This window comes from Dasypus novemcinctus, chromosome 21, assembly GCF_030445035.2.
Source record: "Dasypus novemcinctus isolate mDasNov1 chromosome 21, mDasNov1.1.hap2, whole genome shotgun sequence".
NCBI lineage: Eukaryota > Metazoa > Chordata > Mammalia > Cingulata > Dasypodidae > Dasypus > Dasypus novemcinctus.
In genome coordinates, this window is record NC_080693.1 from 7,102,136 (window position 1) to 7,129,981 (window position 27,846).

At 37.6% G+C, this 27,846-nt stretch overlaps 1 pseudogene; it reads left to right on the plus strand.

Moving 5' to 3' along the window:
* The first annotated feature begins 12,261 nt into the window (after window positions 1-12,261).
* Window positions 12,262-14,629, plus strand: LOC101426696 (protein FAN-like; annotated as a pseudogene).
* Window positions 14,630-27,846: the final 13,217 nt, after the last annotated feature.

The following is a 27,846-nucleotide window of genomic DNA, read 5'->3' on the forward strand; positions in this document are numbered from 1 at the left end:
CGCGGGGGACACACCCGTGTGGCACAGCACTTTTTGTGTGCATCAGCACTGTGCATGGGTCAAGGAGGCCCGGGGTTTGAACCATGGACCTCCCATGTGGTAGGCGGATGCCCTATCCATTGGGCCAAGTCCGCTACCCCTGTAAAACTTTTTGTTAAGTTGGAATGAAAGCAAAAAATGTATTAATTATTACTTAATTTTGTAGTTGATAATGCTTTCAAATGAACTGACTTGCATTAAATATTTCAGATATTATCCAGTTAAAACAAGGTGTCAATTAAATCTACAAGGCAAGACTACTTGTGTGCTGCAGCTATTCCTCTATGTTTAACTATTTAGAGTGATCACTACACTGCAAAAAATGCCGGTTGCCGGAATGTAGAAATCAAATTAATTCACTTTTCATCATTCAGACACTGTAAGTGGACCCCAATATAGAATTTAATCTTGGGAAGCAGACTTGGCCCAGTGGTTAGGGCGTCCTTCTACCACATGGGAGGTCCCTGGTTCAAACCCCGGGCCTCCTTGACCCATGTGGAGCTGGCCCACGCGCAGTGCTGATGTACGTAAGGAGTGCTGTGCCACGCTGGGGTGTCCCTGCGTAGGGGAGCCCCATGCACAAGAGGTGTACCCCATAAGGAGAGGCACCCAGCATGAAAGAAAGTGCAGCCTGCCCAGGAATGGCGCCACACACTCAGAGAGCTGACACAAGATGAAGCAACAAAAAGAAACACAGATTCCCGTGACGCTTACAACAACAGAAGTGGACAAAGAAGAACACACAGCAAATGGACACAGAGAACAGACAACTGGGGGAAGGGGGAAGGGAAGAGAAATAAATAAATAAATAAATCTTTAAAAAAAGAATTTAATCTTCACTGTTTTAATTTTTATTGTAGTCAATGGAGGTTAATCTTTTATCGTAGAACTTTTAAATGGCAAGTTAACAAATAGCAAAAAGGAACAGATATGAAGTGTATTAATCTTTAAATAATTAGAGAACTTCCAGAACAAATTATAAGAACTTACTAGCATTTTATTGATGCTTTGGAAGGTCTCTATAAATGTGTCCATGTGTATCAGGCATTAATCTCTAGCCTTAGTCAGAAATGTCTGTGACAGCACTTCTCTACATACAAGTTAATGCAAAAATTGTTCTCACTTTATGTAAATAAAATAATTTGGTAGAGTACACAGAGAAAACTCCGAATTTGAAGTTGACAATAATTGATTTGTCATTTTAAATGAAAATTTTAATAGAATGTGATTTTAATAGGCAGGGAAACATCAAAAGTGACCTCAAATCAAAAACAATAGAGGAAAATCAATAAGAAAGTTTCTGAAAAATAAGGAAACAAAAGTAAGAGCAAATAATTTCCAGAATAATGAACCACACAATTAAAAGCCAATATATCAATACTATTTGAAAAAGTAATAACAGCTAGCTATAACTTTCAGAATGAAATATAAACAAAATTTTACTGTAGCAATTTGCATGAAACATGTAAATATAATCTATCAAAAAGTAAAAAAAGTATTGTTGTATATGTCAGTGGACTTTAAAAAACATAAGAAAAAAGTAAATGTTGCAATATGGATAATAGGCACATTAGATATTGAGGCAAGAAAGAAGATAAAGAGGTTAAATGTATATTATGGTATAATAAATATCAGAAGGCAGAGATGAAGTGTATATTATTGAATATTAAATTTCAAAAGACAAAGAGGTTAAGCATATATTATTGAATAATAAATTTTCAGTAAACATACATGTATCTGTGAATTTATGAGGTAAGTGGGAGTATATCATACTTGTTGAGGAAGATAATAAAATGCAGGGAATAATAGAAAATGGTGAAATGAAATAATTTTACATACTCCATTTTTATTGATCAATAGAGCAGGAAATGAACGGTATTAAGGACAAAATTAATATTATAAATGAACTGAAGCATTTCTGATTAAATTATGGAAATATATGGAACGCTAAAGGTGAACATATAGAGGGAAGCAGATGTGGCTCAACTGATAGAGCATCGGTCTACTATATGGAGGGTCCAGGGTTCAATCCCCAGGGCCTCCTGACCTGTGTGGTGAGCTGGCCCATGTGCAGAGCTGCCGCAAGCAAGGAGTGCCGTGCTATACAGGGCCACCCCTGCATAGGGGTGCCCCACACCCATGGTGTGTGCCCCACATGAAAAAAGTGCAGCCCACCCAGGAGTGGTGCCACACACACGGAGAGCTGACGCATCAACGATGCAACAAAAATAGACTCAGTTTCCCAATGCTGCCTGATAATGCAAGTGGATGCAGAAGAACACATAGCAAATGGGCACAGAGGGCAGAAACGGGGGGGGGGGGAAGGTAGAGGAGGGAAATAAATCTGTAAAAAAAACAAACCGTGAACGTACATACAGAAAAGATTCTGTTCATGGATTTGAAATCAATATGTCAAAATTCACATTGATGCAAAATATATTTGTATATAAAATTCAATTACAATCAAGTATCAGTACAATTTTTATTTTTGAAATAGGTCAAAATATAGAAAACGAAATACTATAAAATAATACTGTTTTAAAATCTATCAGCTTTGATAACATACTATTCAACTACAGCAACTTAGGACAAATTTCCAAAAAATTATAAGGACACTTTTAATATTTTATTTTTATGGACACTGAAAGAAATAAAATTTTAACTTATAGAAAATGAGGTTCCAGTGGAGCCTACCCTCCCTAAAGAAGCTGGATTAGGAGACTGTGACATGGAGGTAATGTAAGAATATGTGAAATGGAAAGAAAAGATCAGGTCCTCAAATGGTGATATGCTCTCAAAAGTGTTACAACTATAATATGACTTCATTGTGTTTCTCAGGAGTTTAGCAAGGGGGATGAAGAGAGACGAGATAGAGATAGATAGAGCTGGCAGGGAGAGAGAGTCAGGGAGAGCGAGAGAAAGGAAAGAGAGAGAGAGACTGATTATTTAGGAAAGAAAGAATAAAAGCTGTAGTCATAATGTCTCTGAATGATGGTTAAAGAAAGAAGTGGTAAGAACTAGTGATTACCATAGAAACCAAAGTGTTAATGTTATAAAGCAAAATTTTCTGAGAGTCTTTGATTAAATTGTTCATATAATTCCTTAAGGCTTATTTACATTAAATATTTAAATAACTATTAGATTTGACAAGACTCTCCCTAGTATCTATTCTTCAAGTAATTCTCAGATATTTAATATCGGTCAAGGGCATCTTTCATCCAGGCCTAACATCTAGGAATAATTTGGTAAATATGCCCCGTAGGTTTCCAGTCTCATTTTCTAGGACATTTAGCCTTTTTCTTAACAATCCCAAACCTTGCTTGACAATTTGTCTCCCATGCCCAGTGAAAGGTCCTTTGCTGAGGAAAAATGAAGAGAACGTCCTGACTTTGATCCATTTTTCCTTCCTTGGAATCAGGCTTCAGAGCTAGAAGATGGGATTTGCACAGGAACTGTGGAGCCCAGATCCCTTTTTAGGTTGGACTACCATCAAACTACCACAGGAAATTTCCATAGCACAAACCTAGAAGAAAGTCTCACTGAGACTAGCAAGACTTTAAAATCAGGAGCAACTTTACTCCTGGAATAAATGCAATTTATTTCTTCTCGCTCTTAAAATTTTCTTTGTAAACTCATTAATAACTCTATTCTCTAGAGATAAAAATATGTGTTTAAAAAAACCACTTAATTTCCCAGGAGACTTTTTAAAAACACTTGACCAAGGAATTTCAAATAATGTGAAGATTTTTCTGACCTGTCTGTACAGCCACAAAGAACATTCATGAACATTCAAATCTGTGTTTATGTATATGTATGTGTGATCTATAATCACACAGGACTTCAGAGCTTCAGCTCATTGCCCTTCCATGTTGGAGAGACTTGAACTCAGTTACTGCTCATTTTCAGAGGGTGACTTTAATGAATGTAAAGGAGTAGTTCATAAACAGAAATGCATGAATGTGAAGTCAGGAAATGCCAAATAGGTATAAAAATAGCAGAACTACATAAAATAAAACTTCAAGAACAAATTACTCATGATATTTAATTTTTAATTGTTTTGATTCCATACCAATTAGCATTAAATTTTATATGTATACACATTTTATTTAGTAGTAATAATTGTGTACATTTGTATTCCCTGCTTTAAACCTTGATATTATATCACATTTTCCATATGCCTAACCATCTTATTGTAATTTACTCATTCATCTACTGACAACCACATAGGAAGATTACAGAGATATTCTTAATCTGCAAGATCTTGTGTTATTATGCAAATCACTAAATAAAATATTATCATGTAAAGGAACACAAGACATCACTAGTGGATGTATAACCTAGTAGAAGTAGGATCAGGTAATAAATATCTTGGTGTTAGTGATAATTCACGAGGATGTTGAAATATGTTTGCATTTTATCATGTGAAGATGGTGGGAGAGAAAGTTGTTTTGGTTGGAAAAAATAAGTAATTAAAATCCTGAGGTGATGAAAATACACTTAGAAAAAGAATCATATGTAAATAATGTAATGAGATAAAAATTAGTAAAAATTAATTATTTAGAGCTCTTTAAGGATAAAAATGTTATACACTTAAATATAATCAAAATTGTGAATAAAAAATTAGTTTTATGTTCAGTTGAAATCTGAGAAATTATAACTACTGTGCCTTAAAAGAGAATGTCTGTACAAATTTGTTGAACATGTGGCCTGGCTTGAGAAATGGACTGCTGACTTATTCCTCATTTATTCCCCTTATTATTCCACCACTCAATCCTCATTAGAAGTTCTCAAATACTATGCTAAAACCTTATTTCTCATAGGATGTTTCCAAATATACCAGTACCCACAAACTTCACTGTAAGTTCCAGATATTAGCAGTTTTGATGAGACTCAGTTTTCATCAAGTTTCCCAATATTATTCTATGGTCCACATCATTCACCAGAAGTTCCTCAATATTATTACCTAGAGCCACCACTCCTCACGGGAACTTTACCAGTACTACACAGTGCTACCACTCCTCATAAGATTGTTTTATTATCCAGGGTCCCCGTTCCTTATCAGAACCATCCCGTATTATATGTGACCCCAATCCTCATTTCCCAATGTAATACTAGGGGCTCAATTCCCCCAGGATGTTCTTAATATTTAACCAGCCCCATTCCTCATAAGAATCTTCCTAATAGTATATCAGTGCCCTGATTCCATATTAGAAATTTCCCAGTATCATAGTACTGCTTCCAATCCCATTGCAACTTCATTAATATCATAACAGTGCCCCGTATCCTATCAGTTCCCATTACTATCATCCCTCTCAGAATTGTTCCCATTCTTCACCAAAACTTCCTAATATGACTGTCGTGCCTCTATTACCCTATAGGACATTACTAACATTTAAAATATTATGCCAAAACCCCGTTCCTCAACATATGCACCCCAATGCTGCCATTCCTCATCAAAAAATTCACAATGATATACTAGTTTCTCCATTCCCTTTGAGATACTGTGGGGATTAGTTCCACCACCTCGGTAGGGGCATGGTTAAATGATTTATTAAAACTCATCTGTTCTTGCTTCAGAGCAGAAATAGCTCTGTCCTTGCTTTTCTCCGCACAAGCTATCTCCTTTCACTTGAAGTTTGAAAATGGCTTCCTCTTGCCCTTTCTGCCACTGGATAGGATGTGAGTCTAGAGACAAGGTTTCTTGTTCCAAGACAAAATATCCTTGGGAAGTTTAACTTTGACCACAGCCCTTGGCCAAATAAAAAAATACATGATATATAAGCAAGAGAGATAAACCAGATGGAGCCCTCCCTGCATATGAATTTTGGTATGAGTCTTTCACTACCATGGCAAGATATTTTAATATTATATCAGTGTTTCTTTTCCTCTTTATAAATGTCTATATGTGATTACAGTTACTCCAAGTTTCATCAGCTGTTTCCCCATATTATTTCACTGCAGCCATTTTCATAAGATATTTCTGAATATGCTTTCAGTTCAGTTTCCCACTAAAGCTCTAATGCTCCCATTCATCTTCAGAGTTCCTCATATCATACCCCTGCTCCCTGTCCTTGTCTACCATGCCCTCATCTTATACTATTGTTTTCATCCATCCCCAGTAGATCTGGATATAACTGCAGAGCTCTCATTGCTCACTGGAATTTTCACAATGTGATATTTCAGTATCAGAAATTCCTCTTTATAATACAGTTACATGGATTCCTCATTGGAAGCTTATTATTTTATTTATATGGCCTCATTCTCCATCACATTTTCCAGTATTTTACCACTACCTCCTTGATTAACTGAAGTGCTCCATATAATATCAGTACCCATATTCCTCCTCAGATATTTCTTAATAGTATTCCAGTGACCCCTTTCTCATCAAATCTTTCCCGTGATACTCTAATGCATCCATTCCTCTTCAGAAGATTGCCAATGTTATACCAAGACTCCCATTCCTCACCAAACTTTCTCCATATTATACCAGTTCTTAGTCTGCATCAAAAGTGTCTCGTCTTCTGAACTCCCAATCCCAGGCAGAATTATACAGTCAGCACAACTTTACATCCATTTCTCATCAGAAGTTTTATCATATTTTCCATTTCCCAGATACTACTTAGATGTTTCTCCACATTAAGGCAGTCCACCAATTCCTTGATAGAAGATTCCAAATGTTATACTGGTGCCCCCATTTCCTTAAGATTTTTGTCCATATGATGCCAGTGCTCTTATTCATCTTCAGGAGCTTTCCAATGTATCATCTGTTTCCCCATGACCATCAGAATTTTCTCATATTTTACCAGTATCCCCATTTCTTCGAGAAACTTCTTACTGAAAATTTCCCTGTACTATATGAATGCCCCCATTCCTCATCAGGAGTTTCTCTATTTGTTAACAGTTCCATACTCCTCTTCAAAACTTGTCAAATATTGCAATATTTCCTCTTCCCCCCTCAGAAGTTAACCCACATGCTATCAGTGCTCCCATTCCACTTCAAGTTTTCCTGGTATTATACCAGTGCCCATTCATCAATGTATTTATCCATATGATACCAGTGAATACATTCTCACTGAAATGTTTTGCAAGTGATATCAGAGATGACATTCCTAATGAAACTTTTCTGTTATAAAAGGAGCCTGTGTTCATCAGAATTTCCCCAATATTACTCCAGGTTGACCATTTCTCATGTGAATTTTTCTCATCATATAATTGCCATATTTTCATCAGATGTTTTTAAATGTTGTGAGAATATCTCCATCCTTAGTAAGTTTTTTCATAGGGTTACAGGAATACAGTGATCTTATTTATTTTCAGAATATCCCTGATATTATAACAGTGCAACCATTATTTTCAGATGTTTTTCCATATTATACCAGTGTCTCATATGGAAGTTCTTAATATTTCAGTGTCCTGATTCATCATTAGGAGTTTCCCTGTGTTACAGCAGAATCTCAATTCTTCACTGGAAATTTCCCATTTTATATGTTTTTCTTCTTTATTAGACATTTCAGAAATTTCTCCATATGTTACCAATATCACCATTCTTCTTCAGAAGTTTCCTATATGTTACTAGTGCCTGTATACCTCATAAAATTTTCCCAGAGTTGCCATCCCCATTTGATTCCTCATATCCCATTTCCCATCAGATGTTTCCCATTAGAAGTTTCCCAATATTCATCATGAATTACCAAATATTAAAATGCCCCTCCTATCCTCATGGAATCTTTTCTATTATTATACCAGTGTCCTCCAGTTTTCACAAGATGTTACCCAACATTATGCAAGAACTCCTATGCTTTATTAAATTTGCCCAAAATTGTATCAATTCTGGCTATTTATTTTGTGAGGATTCACTATATTATATCAGTACTCTAAACCCTCACTATGAATTTCCCAATATATTGATACCTTCCTTCCTCTTAAGAAGTTCATCAATATTATGCCATTACCTCCATTTCTTATTAGTAGTTTCTCCTTTAGATACTAATGTTCCATTCTTTTTCAAAAGCCCCAGTATTTATATCAAGGCTTCAAATTCTTTATTTTTCTTTTCTTTTTGTGAATTTGAAGTAAACTTGTTTATTAAACAAATGAAGTCCCTATATTTTTATGCAATATGTGTGTAATCTAAAGCATCTTTAAAAGTAAAAAAAAAAAAAACTCATAAAAATACTGACTTAAAGATTCACCTATGTTTTTGCCTATATGAATAGCTTATTCCTGATTTTTCAGACTGTATTAGAGATTGAATCAGGAATCTCATACATGGAAAACAAACATGCAACCACTGAGCTACTGCTCTCCCAGTTTATTCCTTTTTATTGCTCAGTAGTGGTATACAATATCGATGTTCCACTGTTGGTTTGTGCTTTCTGATATTAAAGGTCACAGGAGTTGTTTGCAGGTTTTGGTGATTATAGAGCGCTATAGAGGGACTATAAATATATAAATACTAGTCTGTACCTGAGCATAAGTTTTCATTGCTCTCATATAAATACCTAGAAGTGGATTACTGGGTTCATATGATGGATTGATGTTATTAGAAACTGACAAAATTTTCCAAATAACAGCCTTGTGGGAAAGTTCCAGTTGTTACACATCCCTGGCATATTTTGGAATTGTCAAATTTATTTTAGCCATGGTTTCTCATGTTAGTTTAAATTTGCATTTCTATAATGGCTAGTGGTGCTGGACATCTTTTCATGTGCTTATTTGCAATCTTTTATCCTTTTGAAGAAGTGTCTGTACATTTTTTATTTTGTTTTTTTATTTTATTCCTCTGGCATTTTAAGAGTTCTGAATATGTTCTGGATACAAGTTCTTCATTAAATATATGATTTGTCAATATTTTCCCCCAATTTAAACCTTGTTCTTTTCTTTCAGTTTTTATTTAAATGAACTCCAATGTATTATTTTTTCCTTCCTGTTTTTTTTGCTGTTGGTATAATTTCTAAGATCACTTTGCTTAACCCTATTCACAAAGAATTTCTTCTTTGTTTTGTTCTAAAAATTTTATAGTTTTACAATCATGATTAGAGATTTTTTTGTGTACCAGTATTGTTTTAGGTAGAAGTTCTATTTTGGCTTATGGATGTCCAAACATTCTCACATCAGTTTTTCAAAAGTATTGTTCTTTTTCAATTGACTAGCCTTTATATCATTGTCAAACATCAAGTGACCATGAGTGTATGGATTTATAGAACTCTCTGCATAAATCCATTGAACTTTTTGTTTATTTGTCACTGTACCATAGAGTAAGTCCTAATATAGTGTGATTCATCCATATTTGGTATTCATTTTGAAAATCATTTTGGCTATCTTAGTTTCTTGACTTGGCCATGTAAAATTTAAAACCAATTGGCTTATATCTATAAAAAGACTGCTGGTGTTTTAACTGGGATTCTGGTGAATGCATAGGTTAACAGAAAAATTTACCTTTGGTATATTATTTCTTGCACTCCACAAACATACATATTTGAACTTAGATATTTGATACATTCTGTCAAAAATATTTTAGTTTTCAGGCTACAGATTCTGTTCCTATTGCATTTACATATTTATCTTTGTATTTCATTTGCCTTTAATAAAGTGTTTAATTGTAATATTTTAAAAAAGTTTTACCCTCATTTTTCCCTTGCTAGAACATTGAAATAAGACTGATTATTGAGTGGTTTCACTGAATCCTGAGCACTTGCAAAAGTTATTTGTTCCAGAAGGCTATTTTTTGTGTAGATTCTTTGAGAAATTTATATCAAAATCATGTCCTATGTGAATGGGGATGTTTCTAGTTATTTTTACTATCTGTCAGTGTTTTATTGTGTTTTATGATTTTGCTCAATGACTAGGTGTGTTTGCACATCCTTTCCCTTAATTCCAAGCAGGCCTCCCCATTGGTCCTGGATAACCCCACACAAAGGGTCTCACCATTGGCCCCAACATTGGTGGGGTAGCCAATAAGAGCTGGGACCCCTCCCATTAGCATTCGCAAGGGGAGAGGTAATTAATAGTTTAATAACGGTAGCTCCACAAGTCAAATCACTCTACCTAGAGGAACCTAGGTACTTGCTGTGTACTTCTGTCCTCTCTACCAATTCACAGCAAGCTCTGTTCCCCCCTCCCCTCCCCCCCCATTTCCCAATGTATTCTTTTTACTGGTTTAATTAAAAAAGAAAAATTAAAACTCAATCTTTAAACATTAAGTATGATTTTAGTTGTAAAAATTTTTGTAGATGATCTTTATTATTTTGAGGAAGTTTTCTTGTATTCCTAGTTTGCTGAAAGTTACTACAGGGAATTCATGTCAAATATCAATTGCTATAATCTTATTAGTTTTTCTTATTTAGACAGTCAATATTAGGAAAACATTGATTTTCAAATAATGGCCCAGGAAAACATTGTATTTGTTACTGGATTCAAGTTATATTTAAGAATTTTCGTATCTATGTTTGTGAAAGATATTTTGGTAGTTTACTTTTCTACCCCTAGGGTTTGTTATTGGGGAACACTATCCTCAGGAAATGATTCTGTACAGAAGAGCGTAGAGCACTGATGTCATTTCTTCTTTAAGTCTCTATGTATTTGTTAGAATCAGCCAATGAATCTATTTGGGCCAGGAAAAATCCTTTCCTGAGGGACAGTAGCTACAAATTCAACTCCTTTACAGTTAGGAGCCTCTTCATGTTATTTATTTCAACTTGAGTGAATTTTGATAGTTTATAGTTTTGGAGCAATTGTTTCATTTCATTCATTTTATATTTATGGTTGTTCAAAACATGATTTCCTTATTTTTCCTTAAAGATCTGAATTCTTAATTTCCAACATTGTTAATTTAGGTCTGATATATCATTTTCATGTATCAGCCTTGGATTTCCAAAGTGACAATTTATAGGAGTTTGAATGAACTTCCTCTCTACTACCTTTGAAACAGACTTTCACTTCCTTCTGGTCTTCTGTGTATGACTCAACATAGGTAGTGCTTTGCCCAGGGCATTAATTGTTTTTTCCTACTGTCCCAGCTGTCTACAAGGAGTTTATCTGCTCTCAGGATAAATGATAGGAACATGAGCCTGCTAAGTTCCCCAGCTCAGGCCCTCAGACTTCCACCTTATATATTGGCACTGACAAATATGCATCCTGTAATTGTGTGAGTCTGTGGACCCCAAAAAATCCTGTTCTTAAAGCAAACCCATTCCTGTAAACCCACTGTTGATAGGACCTTTTCATTAGATCCAGTTAAGGAAACTTGATTGGATTCCTTCAGTTGACTGCCTTTGATTAGATTGTGGGACCCAGGGTGGGTCTTAATCTTCTTTCTGGAGTCATTGATAAAGGGAGGAATTAAAATGTACAGTCATGGGGATAAAAGCTGCAGAGACAGAGAGAGAAGTCCTTCCTGGATGCAGGAGCCTGGAATCGGCAAAGCACACAGGCATGGAAACAGGTCCCCTAGAGGCTGAGGGAGAAGGTCCACAGAGAGCAAGAAACTGAAGCAATGAGGCTGGGGGAGAGGAGAGAGATGAGCTGACCCTACCACATGCCTGATGCCTGCAGTTGACCTCAGGGGAAAGTGAGCCTTGAGGGGAAGGCAGATGGATTAGTTAGCCAAAAGGGTGCTGAGGCAAAATACCAGAAACCTGTTGGCTTTTATAAAGGATATTTATTTGGGGTAGAAGCTTAGAGTTATCAGGACATAAAGCATAAGTTACTTCCCTAACCCAAGCCTATTTTCATGTGTTGGGGCAAGACAGCTGCCAATGGCTGCCAGGGCTCAGGCTTCCTGGGTTCCTCTCTTCCTGGGTCTTGCTTCTCTCTGGGCTCTGCTCCTCTGTTATCTCCACCAGGTCAGCTTAGACTATCAGGTGAAAAGTTTGTTTTTCTTTCCTCATGACCAAGCTCCTCTGTGTGCTTAATGCCCAGGGCTCCAGGTCAAAAACTCCAGCATCAAAACTCTAACATCAAAACTCCAACTCTCTTCTTTTGCCATGTCTTTTATCAGTGCCCTACTGATGTGGCCTGATCAAAACCCTAATTATAATTTAATTAAGTAAATGTGAAACTTCAGACAGACCAGTTTACAAACATAATCCAATATTTATTTTTTTAATTCCTAACTATATCACACTTCTACAGCAGAGAACAGCAGAGATGTCACTGTGCCTTGCCACATGGCAGGGGTCCATTCTCCCAGCAAAACACCTTTGGTGAATAGCATCCCTGATGATGCTTTCATTCATTAAAGAACATAACATCGTTGCACCATATAAAATAAAGAGGCAAAATAAAGTATGTCTGAATTGGATATTTCAGGCAAAGTGGAAGATGCTGTGAAGATGTTGCGTCAGCCTCAGAGTGTCCTGACTTGACAAACTGGGGCACCAAACTGCCATGATAGCTGCTATTTTGAAGTCACATTTGGCTAGGACATCACTTGACAAAAACAGATTGCAAAGTGTTTCTGAAAAGCTGCACATGGGATGTAAAGTGGAAATGATGACACCTCTGGTGACCAGTCCAGGGCATGTGTGCATCACCACACAAACCTATATTTCCAGCCTCTCAACAGTACCTGAAATCTGTGGTGCAGATAACTCTCCAGGGTGTCCTTCACATTTACAAACGGCAACACGGCCTTATGCCTTTGGGCTTGGAAGTATTTTGCACAGAAGATGATCTGTGTTCCGACATCCACCTGAAGTTCTATGAACATCAAGATAGATATGATCTCTATCTTTATATTGTCCCGAATCTAGAGCACCTTGTGGCTGAGCACACTGCCATACTTACATGCTCCAGTGGCAGCAGATCTTCTTGCCAACTACCAGAACCTCCTGCATATCAACAACTTGGCTGACCGGAGCTTCTCTCCAACTACCAGTACCTCCTGCACATCAACTTGGCTGCCTGGAGCTGCAACAACCTCTCCTAGTATCCCATGTTTCCATGGATAATAAATAATAACTACAGCTCAGAATTAGATAGGTCAAATTCAGGAACCTTTTGTGATCTTAGTAAACCAATTGGGGCACTAAACATGGAAAGGCTGGGAAAATTACTGACAGCTACAGGGAAATGCCAGAGCCAAAATTCAGGTATGGAAGTTACTATTCTTCCCCAGGGCATGTGCTATTTTATCTTGTTAGGATTGCATCTGAGTATATGCTATGCCTTCAGAATGGTAGATTTGATAGTGCAGATAGAACATTCAACAGTATTGCAGAACCTTGGAAAAACTGTGTAGATGGTGCAACTGATTTTAAAGAGTTGACTCCAGAGTTCTATGGTGGTGATGTCGGCTTTTTAGTCAATAGTCTGAAATTGGATTTTGGAAAGAGACCAGGAGGAAAAATGGTGGATGATGTAGAAGTTTCCCATTGGGCATCAAGTCCTGAGGATTTTCTCCAGAAGAGTAAAGAGGCATTGGAGAGAAATTATGTGTCAGAGCATCTCCATGAGTGGATCAGTCTCATATTTGGCTACAAGCAAAAAGGAGTGATGCTGTTGGGGTTCCTGATGTATTTTACCCCCTGACCTATGAAGGAGGTGTGGACTTGAACAGCATGGAGGGTCCTGATGAGGAAGTAGCTATGCTGACCGAAGTCTTGGAAATTGGGTAAACACCAAAACAGCTATTCATGACACCACATCCTCAAAGGATCAACCCAAAGTTTAGAAGTGTCTCAAACCTCCAGTAATAATGTTTCTGGAGCAGATTCCCCAGTCTCCCAGGTGAAGTCTTTTGAAGACCTGACTGAAAACTCACCTGGAGTATTATTACCAAACTTCAGTAACATAAGCACTGTAAAATCCATAAGGAGGTGGTTACTGGAATCACAGTCTCTTGCAATGGGTCTTCAGTCTTTAAAACATCACAAGACTCTACTTTGAAGATGTCTTCCAAAGAATCAAAAGTGCTACAAAGAAGTATATCATTTCTGAATATGGCTTTATCATCATGTTTACTTTTATCAGGAGATAACATGCCATAAGTCTTCATGAGATAATGATGTCTATTTTATTCCATAGCATTTGGAAGATGCCAAGACACATTAATGGGCCATGATGATGCTGTTAGTAAGATCTGTTGGCATGACAATAGGTTATTTTCTGCATCACGGGATTCTACAGTGAAGGTGTGGTCTGGTGTTCCTGTGGACATGCCAAGCACCAAAAGACACCAGTTTGATTTGCTGACTGAGATGGAACATGATGTCAGTGTAGATACAATCAGTTTAAATGCTGCCAGCAGACTGCTGGTTTCAGGCACCAGAGAAGGTACAGTTAATATGTGGGATCTCACAACTGCACTGGATACCATGCCGTTCAGGGACTGTACTGAAAACTGCTTTCAGCCCAGACAGCCACCTCGTCCTCAGCACAGAAGATGGCTGTCTGAACATCAGGAACATGCAGACAGGGATGCTCATCTCTTTTCTGACATCAGAGGAGTGACAGAGGTGCTTTATCTGGGAATGAAATACAGTGTTATCCAGAAGTCAGTCTGGTGAACTGCTCATTTGGGACCTCCTTGGAGCAAAAATCAGTGAGAGAATACAAGGTCATAAAGGTGCTCTGTCATTCACGGAGATGAATGAACAGTGGGCAGCAGCATCCCAGGAGGGGAAGACAGGCAAATTATGTCCTGGAAATTGCAGTATTGTGCCTTTTTTTCCTCCTAGAAATTAAAATGAACTCTATTTTTTAAAATAGACCTTTAAATGAACTGGTGAATGTGTAATGATAATTAGAACTTTACCACTAGGAAAAGAGGTGTTTTTGAACTTCCTAAATCATGGTGTCTTCATTGAAAGCTATTAGGTGCCATTTGTAAGGCAATAAAGATATTAAAGTGTTAGGGGAAAAAACAGAGGATCATTCCCTAGGATGAGGGTCATCAAAAGACAGCTTTGGGTGACAGAGATACTGAATAACTTGAAATTTCTAAGAGCATGCGCAGTATTTTGAATTATTTTTCTTGTCTTTCTAATCGACTCCAACTGCTGCCCCCTGGGCTTTTGGGTGTGTGCCTGTTTGCAAGGACAGGTCACTTACTACAATCGACGCAATTTCAGAGAGCCTGGGGAAGGATGAACAGTTCTCAAATCAGTGCTTTCCAGGTGTATGAATAGTTTGTATTTCAGTATAGCTCTTAGCACTCATCTTTTCTATATTAAAATTATTTAATGTAGAAAAGTCTAAATATACTATGTACATTTAAATTAATTTTGGAGGAGTGGAAGTGGCTCAAGAGTTTGGGAACTTGCTTTCCACATGGGAGGTCTGGGTTGAGTTCCTGGTGCCTCCTAAACAAGATGAGCAGACAGATGAGGACACCTCAGGGCAGGAAGGGAAAATTTTTAAAAAGATAAAATACTTTAAGAAAAGAAATTACAGTGTATAAAATAAGTAAATGCTTAATCCTGTATGCTATACATTATTGATCTGTAACCCACAACTTCTTTTTTAATTTATTTTATTTTTTATTTCTCTTCCTTCCCCCTCCCCCCCAGTTGTCTGCTTTCTGTGCCTATTTACTGTGTGTTCTTCTTTGCCCACTTCTGTTGTTGTCAGTGGCACAGGAATCTGAGTTTCTTTTCTGTTGCGTCATCTTGTTGTGTCAGCTCTCTGTGTGTGCGGCACCATTCCTGGGCAGGCTGAACTCTCTTTGCCAGTGGGCGGTTCTCCCCATGGGGTGCACTCCCTACGCATGGGGCTTCCCCACGCATGGAAACCCCTGTGTGGCACAGCACTCCCTGCACCCATCAGTACTGCACATGGACCAGCCCCACACGGGTCAAGGAGGCCCGGGGTCCGAACTGCAGACCTCCCATGTGGTAGACGGACGCCCCAACCACTGGGCCAAGTCTGCTTCCCCCACAACTTCTTTAATAAAATTAAAAAATAAAACCAGGAATAGGACCAAAGAAAATAAAACCAAATATCCAATGCCTCAAATATCAGACCTTTTATAGTAAATAAAACTTATTTGTAAATGTGTGGTCAAGGAGATATTGCTGGAGTTGACTAGATAATTTTTCAATTATTTTTAAAATGGGGGGAGGATGTCATCAAACATATGAATTAAATGTACCCAAATGAAAATTTGCTTTCTAATAAATGGATTTCCTTCCTGTGTATGAAAAAAGAAGAGTATACCTAGTCTCTTCAAGATCCAACACCATCATTGCTTCTCAGTTTTTAAGGAACGTTAAATCCCAGCGTGGCCAAGGGAGTGATTCATAGTGTCTCCCCCCAAGAAGAGATTGTGTATGCTAGGGTAATTACCCAATTTTGTCCAGGTTTTTTTTTTTTTTTTTTTTTTTGTGGAACCGGGGTGTATACATGGGGTTTGATATTCAGAAGTTAAGGGAAAAGATATACAAGGATCCTACTAAATATGTAGATATTGGTGCCATAGTTTGAGGTTCTTGATGTGATATGATAAGTGCCCTAACGTTTTCAACATTTGGTTGATTAAAGACTTTGCTAAATGATTTCTCATGCTGAGTGATGTCAAGATACAACAATTTATCATGTGTAATGTGGGAGAAGGTATCCAAAGATTTTGGGAAATGGGATTGGTGGCATGTATTTATTTTATCCTCTTTCTCATATGCCTCTTTAGGATATCCCTGGGAACAGCTCCAAAAGCACTTACAATGCCAAGTTAAGGTAGAATGCACTAGTGACTAGGGTGGTGGGCTCCTTGACATGGTTTGTGGTGGGTGCCTCAGGTGTGAGACAACAGTAGGAGATACCAGGTTTGAAATAGGCTGCTGAGGAAAAACTTGATTTGATTCACCAATGGAAGAAGTCACAGCCTTTTCCCCATTTTATAAGATAATTCTCAAATACAGAGCCCCCTGATTGAAGGAGAGGCCTGCCAGCTTGAGGGATTGCCCAAATAAACTGCTCCAACTGCATTTCATGAATCTCCCACAAAGCCTTTCTCAAATACATCAGAAGCCACTTACTAAGGTGACTGTACACTGATGAAAGGGAAACATCCAAATGTTCTGGAATAATAAATTTTTTTCTAAGTTTGTACTTAAATCTGGGGCTACTAAATGTACCTGTAGAGGTTAGGGAATGTAGACTAAATGGGGAACTTTTTATCTGGTTTTTCATTGAGGTGAAAATCACATAAAATACAATTAACCACGAAATGTAAACTTCAGTGGCAATTTGTATATGCACAACATTGTCCAATTGTCACACCTATCTAGTTCCAAAAATTGATCATCACACCAAAATAATACCCTGAAACCATTAATCAGTCAATTCCCATTCACCACTACCCTTAGTCAATGGCAACCACTAATCTACTACATATCTCCCTGGATCTACCTATTACAGATATTTCATATAAGTGAAATTGTAAAATGTCATTTTTTTTCTGGCTACATTCACTTAGCATAAAGATTTTGAGAATTGTCCATGTTGTAGCATGTATCAGTACCTCATTCATTTTTATGGCTGAATAGTATTCCATCATATGGCTATTCCATATTTTTTTCATTATTCATCTATTGGTTGATGTTTGAGATATGTACATATCTTATCTAATGTGAATAGTGTTGCTATGAATATCCAAGGACCAATATCTGAATACCTGTTTTCAATTCTTTGACATATATACCTGTGAGTGGAATTGCTGGGCCACACAGTAATTTCATGTTTGATTTTTGAGGAACCCCTAGCCATTTTCTACAGTGGTAGATCATTTAACTTCCCAGTTGACAAAGCATGAGGTTTCTAAATTCTCCACATCCTCAACACTTGTTAGTTTCTTTTTCTTTTTCAAATAATAGCCACACTACCGGTTGTGGATTGATATCTCATTATATTTTTGATTTGGACTATTGTAATGATTGATAATGTCAAGCATATTTGCATGTGCTTATTGATCATGTGTAAACATTGGAGAAATGTTTATTAAGCCCTTTGCCCATTTTTAAAAATATATTTTTACTACAAAAGTTGTGAATTTACAAAACAATCATGCACATGTGTAGAATTCCCATGTAATACAAATTCTCCAACACAACACACTGTAGTGGAATATTTGTTATGGATTATCAGATAATAACATCAGACTATCACTAACTATGGTCCCTGATGTACATTTGACATATTTTTTCCATATGCCTCTAATAGTAACATAGTATATCATTGCATTGATGCATGAATATTACAGTATTGCTGCTAACTATAGTCCATAGGTTACACTAATTGTATTTCCCTGTGCCTCTCTACATTTCCACCACTCTGCAATAGTGATGTACATCATTCTCTTCCACAGAAGGACATTCTTGCACTTGTACTAAACCACAGTCCTCATCCACCTCTGGAACCACTGTGTTATTCACTGTGTTATTGCTTTCCTTCAATTGTAAATTACATCCCTAGACTACCCTTTTCAGTCACAATCCCATTTTTAAATTGTGTTGTTTTCTTTTTGATCATTTGTAGGAGTTCTTATATATTCTGGATCATAAAACCCTATCAGTGTTGCAAATATTTTCTTCCATTCTTCATCAGTAATGACATTTGATACCTAAAGTTTTTAATTTTATGAAGATAAATTCATTTTTTTCTTTTGATATTCATGCTTTGTGTGTTATATCTAAGAATCCTTTATCAAACATCATGAAAAATTTCCCCTATGTTTTCTCCAAAGATTGTTATGTTTTAACATATTATATTTAGGTAATTAATATATTTTGAGTTGTTTGCAAATAGTGTGAATTAGAAATCTAACCTCATATTTTTGAATGTGAAAATTCAGTTTTCCCACCACTATTTGTTGCAGTGACTATCATGTCACCATTGAATGGGCTTAACGTCCTTGTGAAAATCAATTGGCCATCAATTTGTAGGTTTATTTCCGGACTATCCCATTTGTTTCTATATCAGTTCTTATGTCAGGACCACCTTTATTTGATTGTTGTAGCTTTTTGGTAATGGCCTGGGGGACAGTGTAAACTACAATGTAAACTATAATGCATGTGGTATAGCTGTGCTCCAAAATGTTTTCACCAAATGCAATGATTGTGCTTCACTGGTGAAAGAGATTGTTGATGTGGGAGGAGTGGGGGTAGGGTGGGGAGTGGGGTATATGGGAACCTCTCATATTTTTTAATGTAACATTTCATGTGATCTATGTATCTTAAAAAAAAAAGACAAAATTTGCTAAAAACACAAACGTTTTGAAATTGGAAGTGAATCCTAATTTCTCTGTCCTACTTTTCTTGAACCATTGTTGCATCAATTAGGTGAATCACACTTAGTCAGGATGTATAATCATTTCAACATGCTTTTGAATGTCATTTCCTCCTACTTGAGGATATTACATGTACCTTCATAAGGGATTTTGGTCTATGATCTTATTTATTATCCTGTCCTTACTTGGCTTTAGCATTAGAGCTGCTATGGCATCATACAAAGAGTGAGGAAGATTTCCCTTCTCAATTTTTTGGAAGATTTTGAGAAAGATTGGCATTAATTATTGAACTTTTTTTGGTAGAATTAATAAAAGAAACCATCTGATCCTGGACTTTCCTTGTTAAGAAGTTTTTCCTTTATTGAATTACTGTCATAACTTGGTATATGTCTGTTCACATCTTTTATTTCTTCTTGTTTAAATCTAAGTACTTTTTATTTTAAAGGATTTAACAGATGATTTATTTTTTAAATTTATTTTATTTATTTTTTATTTTATTGACTTTGTAATAATATTACATTAAAAATATATATGTGAGTGCTGGGGTCGTTCCCATCATCATGACACATCCATTGGATTTGGTAAGTACATCTTTGGGCACCTCTGCACCTCATAGTCAATGGTCCACATCATGGCCCATACTCTCCTCCATTCCATCCAGTGGGCCCTGTGAGGATATACAATGTCCGGTGATTGCCTCTGAAGCACCATCCAGGGCAGCTACATGTCCCAAAGATGCCTCCACCTCTCATCTCTTCCTGCCTTTCCCCATACCCATCAGCCACCATGTCCACTTTTCCCAATCCAATGCCACCTCTTCTATGTGGACATTGGATTGGTTGTGTCCATTGCACCTCTATGTCAAGAGGAGGCTCAGATTCCACATGGATGCTGGATGCAATCCTCCCACTTTCAGTTGTAATCACTCTAGGCTCCATGGTGTGGTGGTTGTCCTTCTTCAACTCCATCTTAGCTGAGTGTGGTAAGTCCAATAAAACAGATTGTAGGTGCTGGAGTCTGTTGAGGCTCAGGACCTGGCTATCACATTGTCAGTCCAGAGATTCAAATCCCCTAAATATATCTTATTTTTTTTTTTTTTTTGACTTGATCTGCAATTTATTTCTTTTTTTTATTTTTTTTTAATTTTTTTATTTTTTATTGACTTTGTAATAATATTACATTAAAAATATATATGTGAGGTCCCATTCAACCCCACCCCCCCACCCCCCCCTCTCCCCCCCCCCCCAACAACACTCGTTCCCATCATCATGACACATCCATTGGATTTGGTAAGTACATCTTTGGGCACCTCTGCACCTCATATACATTGGTTCACATCATGGCCCATACTCTCCTCTATTCCCTCATGTAGGCCCTGTGAGGATTTACAATGTCCGGTGATTACCTCTGAAGCACCATCCAGGGCAGCTCCATGTCCCGAAGACGCCTCCACCTCTCATCTCTTCCTGCCTTTCCCCATACCCTTTGTCCATTATGTCCACTTTAAATATATCTTAAACCCCAACATTAACTGCACCTCCAGCACATTCGCATGAAAGTCTTATGAAGGGAGATCCCATCTGAGTCCAGATTCATCACACATAAACACCATTTCCAAAGAGGGGCCATCTGCCCTGGTAGTTAACCCCATCGGCCATGACCATAACTCCCATGGGTCTCTTTAGCCCTCAAAGGAACCAATATCTGGGGCTTGTATCTGCTTTATCTGTCTCTCTGACTCTGCTCAGTTGTGCATGGGGGCAAACCTTCTGCCAGCCTTCATACTCTTTTTTAGAAACTCGTAGCCATATAAACTCATTTCTCCTTTCCATTTCCCCCTTACTTTAGGTCAAACAGCATTTTAAAGTCATGTTATTTTATGTAGACAGGGATATTCTGCTGATCCGCATTGAACCTTCCGTATAAGGTCATTTTCCAGTTGCATCATCAGTTGGTAGTTGATAGTGGTCCCTCAGTGCCAGGAAGGCTCATCCCCGGGTGTCATGTCCCACGCTGGGGGGAAAGCATTGCATTTACATGCTGAGTTTGGCTTCGAGACTGGCCACATTAGAGTAACATGAAGGCTGACAGGAGGAAATTCCCAGGCACAATGTTGCTCTAGGCCTTGTTCTTATTTTAGGCTTATCAGCTCACAAGCATAGTCATTAGCATCAGGGGCTCACTGTTGAACCCTCACTCCCTCCCGGTCCCCGCCGCTGCACCTGGGAGACTGTCGCTGCTCCCCTAGGGACCACGACAGAGCACCACTGGCCAGGAACCTAGTACCCCCCCTGCTGTGGTTTTTAATTGTTACCACTATGAGTATATCCAAACATTACCATGCACCCTGGACATATGTTCTGTACAGCTCCCTGTCAGCCATATATCACCTGTCAATGGCATCCCATACCAGTATCCCTCCATTGCCATTGTTGAAACACTCTGTGATCCAGAACTCCCCGAAATTTGAAGCCCAATATAATGTCAGGGTCCCTTACTAGGGAATGGCATATAGCGATGGGTTTAAAGGTTAGATAAAAAACACGTGTTTACTTGGAAAAAATTCTACATCCTATCTTTTTCTTTCTTTTTTTTTTTTTTCCCCCCTAATTATTCAGCTTCTCTTCACAGGAGCCCTAGACGACAGCAATGCATATATATAATGTACAGCACTCCCATACATCCACCACAAAACCTTTTCCCTTCCACAGTGCTACTCTTACACCCTATTCACATCATATTTACTTAACGTGATGTATAGAGTCTGAGACACTAGCTTTCTAACAAGGTGACATCTGTGCTTACATTATGGTGCATACTTTAGGATACACAGTTTTTTACATTCTTAGTTATCCTATGTTTTACATTATGGTTTACATTATCAGTCTGTTATCTCCTATATGTTATGGTGTAATATTACATGTTTTATATCCATCCTTGTGTACTCTCAAGAAACTCCTCTCTTACCCCCCATTTACCTTGGTTCCACACATTTAATGTCCATTTTCCCTTCCACCTTGGTGCCCACAGTGACAGCCAACCTCCGTTTCCTGAGGAGCCACTTCCAGATATAGATGGAATAGTGTTCAGGGCCTAACTTGTTCAACTGCCCCAATGCCCTGGGAGCCACCCTTTCTCTCGAGGGATATAGTTCCCTCTATTTGATGGCATTAGTCCTCCCCAGGATGTGGGTCCACCCCCACTCTCACTACTTGGGTTTCTGCCCCATGGTGTCACCCACTCTGGCAGAATGAGCATTTAGACATTCCCCAGGAGCCCGTCCTGCATCAGACCCTCCCCTCCGAGCATTCTAAACAGGTAACCCTCTTTATTATATTTTGATATGATTTTCTCGGCATTTTACTCTCCACCAACACCTGACCCTCTCCTGTGTTCGTATGCTAACCCTCCCTCCCCCCACTTTTGGGCAATGTTACCCATCCGTCCCTCCCCAGCCACCCTCAAACCCGCAAAGCCCCAACCAAAGGCAACCCCTTGCCCCCCTTTTATCTCTTCTTTGTGTTCATACTTACCACCATCTCGTCTTAAATTCCACACCTGCAGATATCGGCTCACATCCTTCCTCCACCCTCTAATTTCCTGTAAGCCTATCGTTCAGTCTCTTGCTATCTAGGGCAGCTTGGTTATTTCATATCATTGAGGTCATGTAGTATTTGTCCTTCAATGTCTGGGTTGCTTCACTCAACATAAGGTTCTCAAGATTCATCCATGTTATCACATGTGTTTGTAGTGTGTTTGTTCTTACAGCCGAGTAGTATTCCATTGTGTGTATATACCACATTTTATTGATCCACTCATCTGTTGATGGGCATTTGGGTTGATTCCAACTTTTGGCAATAGTGAACAATGCTGCTATGAACATTGGTGTACATATATCTGTTTGTGTCCTTGTTTTCAGTTCTGCTGGGTATATACCCAGCAGTGGTATTGCTGGGTCATATGGCAAATCTATGGCTAGTTTTTTGAGAAACCGCCAAACTGTCCTCCAGAATGGTTGGATCCTTCTGCATTCCCACCAGCAGTGGATGAGTGTTCCCCTTCCTTCACATCCACTCCAGCACTTGTATTCTTCTGTTTTTTTCATAGCTGCCAATCTTATGGGTGTAAGATGGTATCTCATTGTAGTTTTGATTTGCATTTCCCTGATAGCTAGAGATTTGGAACATTTTTTCATGTGCTTTTTTGCCATTTGTATTTCTTCTTCGGAGAAGTGTCTATTTAAGTCTTTTTCCCATTTTTTAAATGGGTTGTTTATCTTTTTATTTTCAAGATATAGAAGTTCTTTATATATGCAAGTTATAAGTTTCTTATCAGATATATGATTGCCAAATATTTTCTCCCACTGTGTAGGCTCCCTTTTTACTTTCCTGACAAACTCCTTTGAGGTGCAGAAGGCTTTAATTTTCAGGAAGTCCCATTTATCTATTAGTTCTTTTGCTGCTCGTGCTTTTGGTGAGATATTCATAAATCCATTTCCTATTACAAGGTCCTGTAGATGTTTCCCTACACTGCTTTCTAAGGTTTTTATGGTCTTGGCTCTCATATTTAGGTCTTTGATCCATCTTGAGTTGATCTTTGTATAAGGTGTGAGATGGTAATCCTCTTTCATTCTTCTACATATGGCTATCCAGTTCTCCAGACACCATTTGTTGAATAGGCCACTCTCTCCCATTTGAGAGGGTTTGGTGGCTTTATTGAATATTATGTGGCTGTATATGTGAGGTTCTATATCACAGCTTTCAATTCGATTCCATTGGTCTATGTGTCTCTCCTTATGCCAATACCATGCTGTTTTAACCACCATAGCTTTGTACTATGTTTTGAAGTCAGGTAGTGTGATTCCTCCAATTTCATTTTTCTTTTTCAGTATGTCTTTGGCTATTCGGGGTCTCTTTCTTTTCCAAATAAATTTCATAGTTAGTTTTTCTAGTTCCTTAAAGAAGGCTGCGTTGATTTTTATTGGGATTGCATTGAATGTGTAGATCAGTTTTGGTAGGATAGACATCTTAATAATGTTCAGTCTTCCTATCCATGAACAAGGAATAGTCTTCCATTTATTCAGGTCTTCTTTGATTTCCTTGAACAATCTTGTATAGTTCTCGGTATACAAGTTCTTTACCTCTTTAGTTAAATTTATTCCTAAGTATTTGATTTTTTTATTTACTATTGTGAATGGTATTTGTTTCTTGATTTCCTCCTGATCTTGCTCATTATTGGTGTACAGAAATGCTACTGATTTTTGCGCATTGATCTTATAACCTGCGACTTTACTAAACTCATTTATGAGTTCTAGAATCTTCGTTGTAGCTCTCTCAGGATTTTCAATGTATAGGATCATGTCATCTGCAAATAATGAAATTTTGACTTCTTCTTTTCCAATTTGAATGCCTTTTATTTCAGGTTCTTGCCTCAGTGCTCGAGCAAGTACTTCTAAGACAATGTTAAATAGGAGCGGAGACAGTGGGCATCCTTGTCTTGTTCCTGAGTTTAGAGGGAAGGAGTCTAGGATTTCTCCATTGTAAACAATATTGGCTTTAGGTTTTTCATATATACTCTTTATCATGTTCAAAAAATTTCCTTGTATTCCAATCTTTTGGAGTGTTTTTATCAAGAAAGGGTGCTGTATTTTGTCAAATGCTTTTTCTGCATCAATAGATATAATCATGTGATTTTTTTCCTTCAATCTGTTTATATGGTGTATTACGTTGATTTTCTTATGTTGAACCATCCTTGCATACCTGGGATGAATCCCACTTGGTCGTGGTGTATAATACGTTTAATGTGTTGTTGAATACGATTAGCAAGTATTTTGTTAAGTATTTTTGCGTCTAGGTTCATTAGAGAAATTGGTCTGTAATTTTCCTTTCTTGTGATGTCTTTGTTTGGCTTTGGTACTAGGGTAATGGTGGCATCATAGAAGGAGTTGGGTAATGTTCTATCTGTTTCGATTTTTTGGAATAGTTTCAGCAGGATTGGTGTCAGTTCTTTCCGGAATGCTTTGTAGAATTCACCTGTGAAGCCATCTGGCCCTGGGCTCTTCTTAGTTGGGAGATTTTTAATAACTGATTCTATCTCTCTGCTTGTGATTGGTTTGTTAAGATCATCAATTTCTTCTTTTGTCAATATGGGCTGCTTATGTGTTTCTAGGAATTTGTCCATTTCCTCTAGATTGTCATTTTTGTTGGAATATAGTTTTTCAAAATATCCTCTTATGATAGTCTTTATTTCTGTGGGGTCAGTGGTGATATCGCCTTTCTCATTTCTTATTTTGTGTATTTGCATCTTCTCTCTTTTTTTCTTTGTTAGTGTCGCTAAAGGTTTGTCAATTTTGTTAATCTTCTCAAAAAACCAGCTCTTGGTCTTGTTTATCTGTTCAAGTGCTTTCTTATTTTCTATTTCATTTAGTTCTGCTCTTATCTTTGTTATTTCCTTCCTTCTTCTTCCTGTTGGGTTACTTTGTTGTTGTTTTTCTAATTCCTTCAAATGTGCAGTTAGTTCTTCAATTTTTGCTCTTTCTTCTTTTTTGATATATGAATTTATGGCTATAAACTTCCCTCTCAGTACTGCTTTTGCTGCATCCCATAAATTTTGGTATGTTGTGTTATCATTATCATTTGTTTCAAGGTAGTCATTGATTTCTTTTGAGATTTCCTCTTTGACCCACTGTTTTTCTAAGAGTGTGCTGTTTAATTTCCAAATCGTGGTGTGAAATCTGGGCTTCTGTCCCTTGCGAATCTCCAGCTTGACTCCACTGTGGTCAGAGATAATGTTTTGTATGATTTCAATCTTTCTGAATTCGTTCAGCCTTTCTTTGTGGCCTAGCATATGATCTATCTTGGAGAATGATCCATGTGCGCTTGAGAAAAATGTATATCCTGCTGTGTTTGGGTGTAGCGATCTATATATGTCTATTAGATCCAGCTCCTCTAATATACTATTCAGATGTTGTTTCTTTGGTGATTCTCTTTTGAGATGTTCTGTCCAGAGTTGATAGTGGTGTATTAAAATCCCCCACTATAATTGTAGATGTATCTATTCTTTCACTTAGTTTTTCCAGCGTTTGCCTGACGTATTTAGAGGCACCCTTGTTAGCGGCATAAATATTTATGATTGTTCGATCTTGACAGATTTTCCCTTTCACTAAAATGTAGTATCCTTCTTCGTCTCTCACAATTGTTTCACATTTAAAGTCTATTTTGTCTGATATTAATATAGCTACTCCTGCCTTTTTTTGGTTATTGTTAGCTTGTATGATTGTTTTCCAGGCATTCACTTTCAATCTCCATGCGTCTCTGGGTCTAAGATGTGTCTCTTGTAGACAGCATACGGATGGGTCATATTTCCTTATCCAATGTCCCAGTCTGAATCTTTTGATAGGTGAGTTTAATCCGTTGACATTCAGTGTTATTACTATCAAGGAATTATTTGTGTTAGCCATATTTTGATTGGATTTGTGTTTGTCATATTTTGTTTGTATATATATATTTTTTGTCTTTTTTGTTGTTGTTGTTGGTCTTATACTCTCCTCCAACTCTGCCTTTCCTGTTTTTTCCTTTCTTCCTGCAGAACTCCCTTTAGAATTTCTTGAAGGGGAGGTTTCTTGTTGGTATACTCTTTCAGTTTCTGTTTGTCTGCGAATATTTTGAACTCTCCATCATGCTTGAATGCTAGTTTAGCTGGATAGAATATTCTTGGTTGGAAATTTTTTTCCTTTAGTACCTTGACTATATCATACCACTGCCTTCTTGCCTCCATGGTTTCAGAAGAGAAATCAGCACTTAATCTAATTGAGCTTCCCTTGTATGTGATGGTTTTCTTTTCTCTTGTTGCTTTTAGGATTTTCTCTTTGTCTTGAGCATTGGATAATTTGACAAGTATATGTCTTGCGGTGGGCCTGTTGGGGTTTATGACTAGTGGAGTGCGCTGTGCTTCTTGGATATGTACATCTGTCTCTTTCAGTAGATTTGGGAAGTTTTCAGCCATTATTTCCTGCAACATTCCTTCTGACCCGTTTCCCTTCTCTTCACCTTCTGGAATGCCTATAATACGTATGTTTGAGCGTTTTGCATTGTCATTCAGGTCCCTAAATCCTAATTGGATTTTTTCTATCTTCTTATTGACCCCTTCTACTATCTGTTTGATTTCTGAAGTACTGTCTTCCACATCACTAATTCTCTGCTCTGTCTCTTCTAGTCTGCTGATATTTGCTGCAAGTGTATTTTTGATTTCTTGAACTGTGGTGTTCATTCCCATCATATCTGTTATGTTTTTTCGTATGTCTGCAATTTCCCCTCCAAGTGATGTCTTCATGTTGTTAACCTCTTTCATTACTTCGTCAAATTTGTCGGTGATAAATGTTCTGAGATCTTTCATTGCTTGTGCCAAGTTTTGCTCCCCTTCGTGATTATCGGTTTGTTGATTGGATTCAGCCATGTTTTCCTGATTACTGGTTTGGTTTGTAGATTTTTGTTGCTTTCTGGTCATCTCTTTATCTTGACGGATTTAATCAGTTCCTTAGCTTCTTTGTCTGCTCTTGGAGGTTAATTAGCTGTTATTTTTGCATA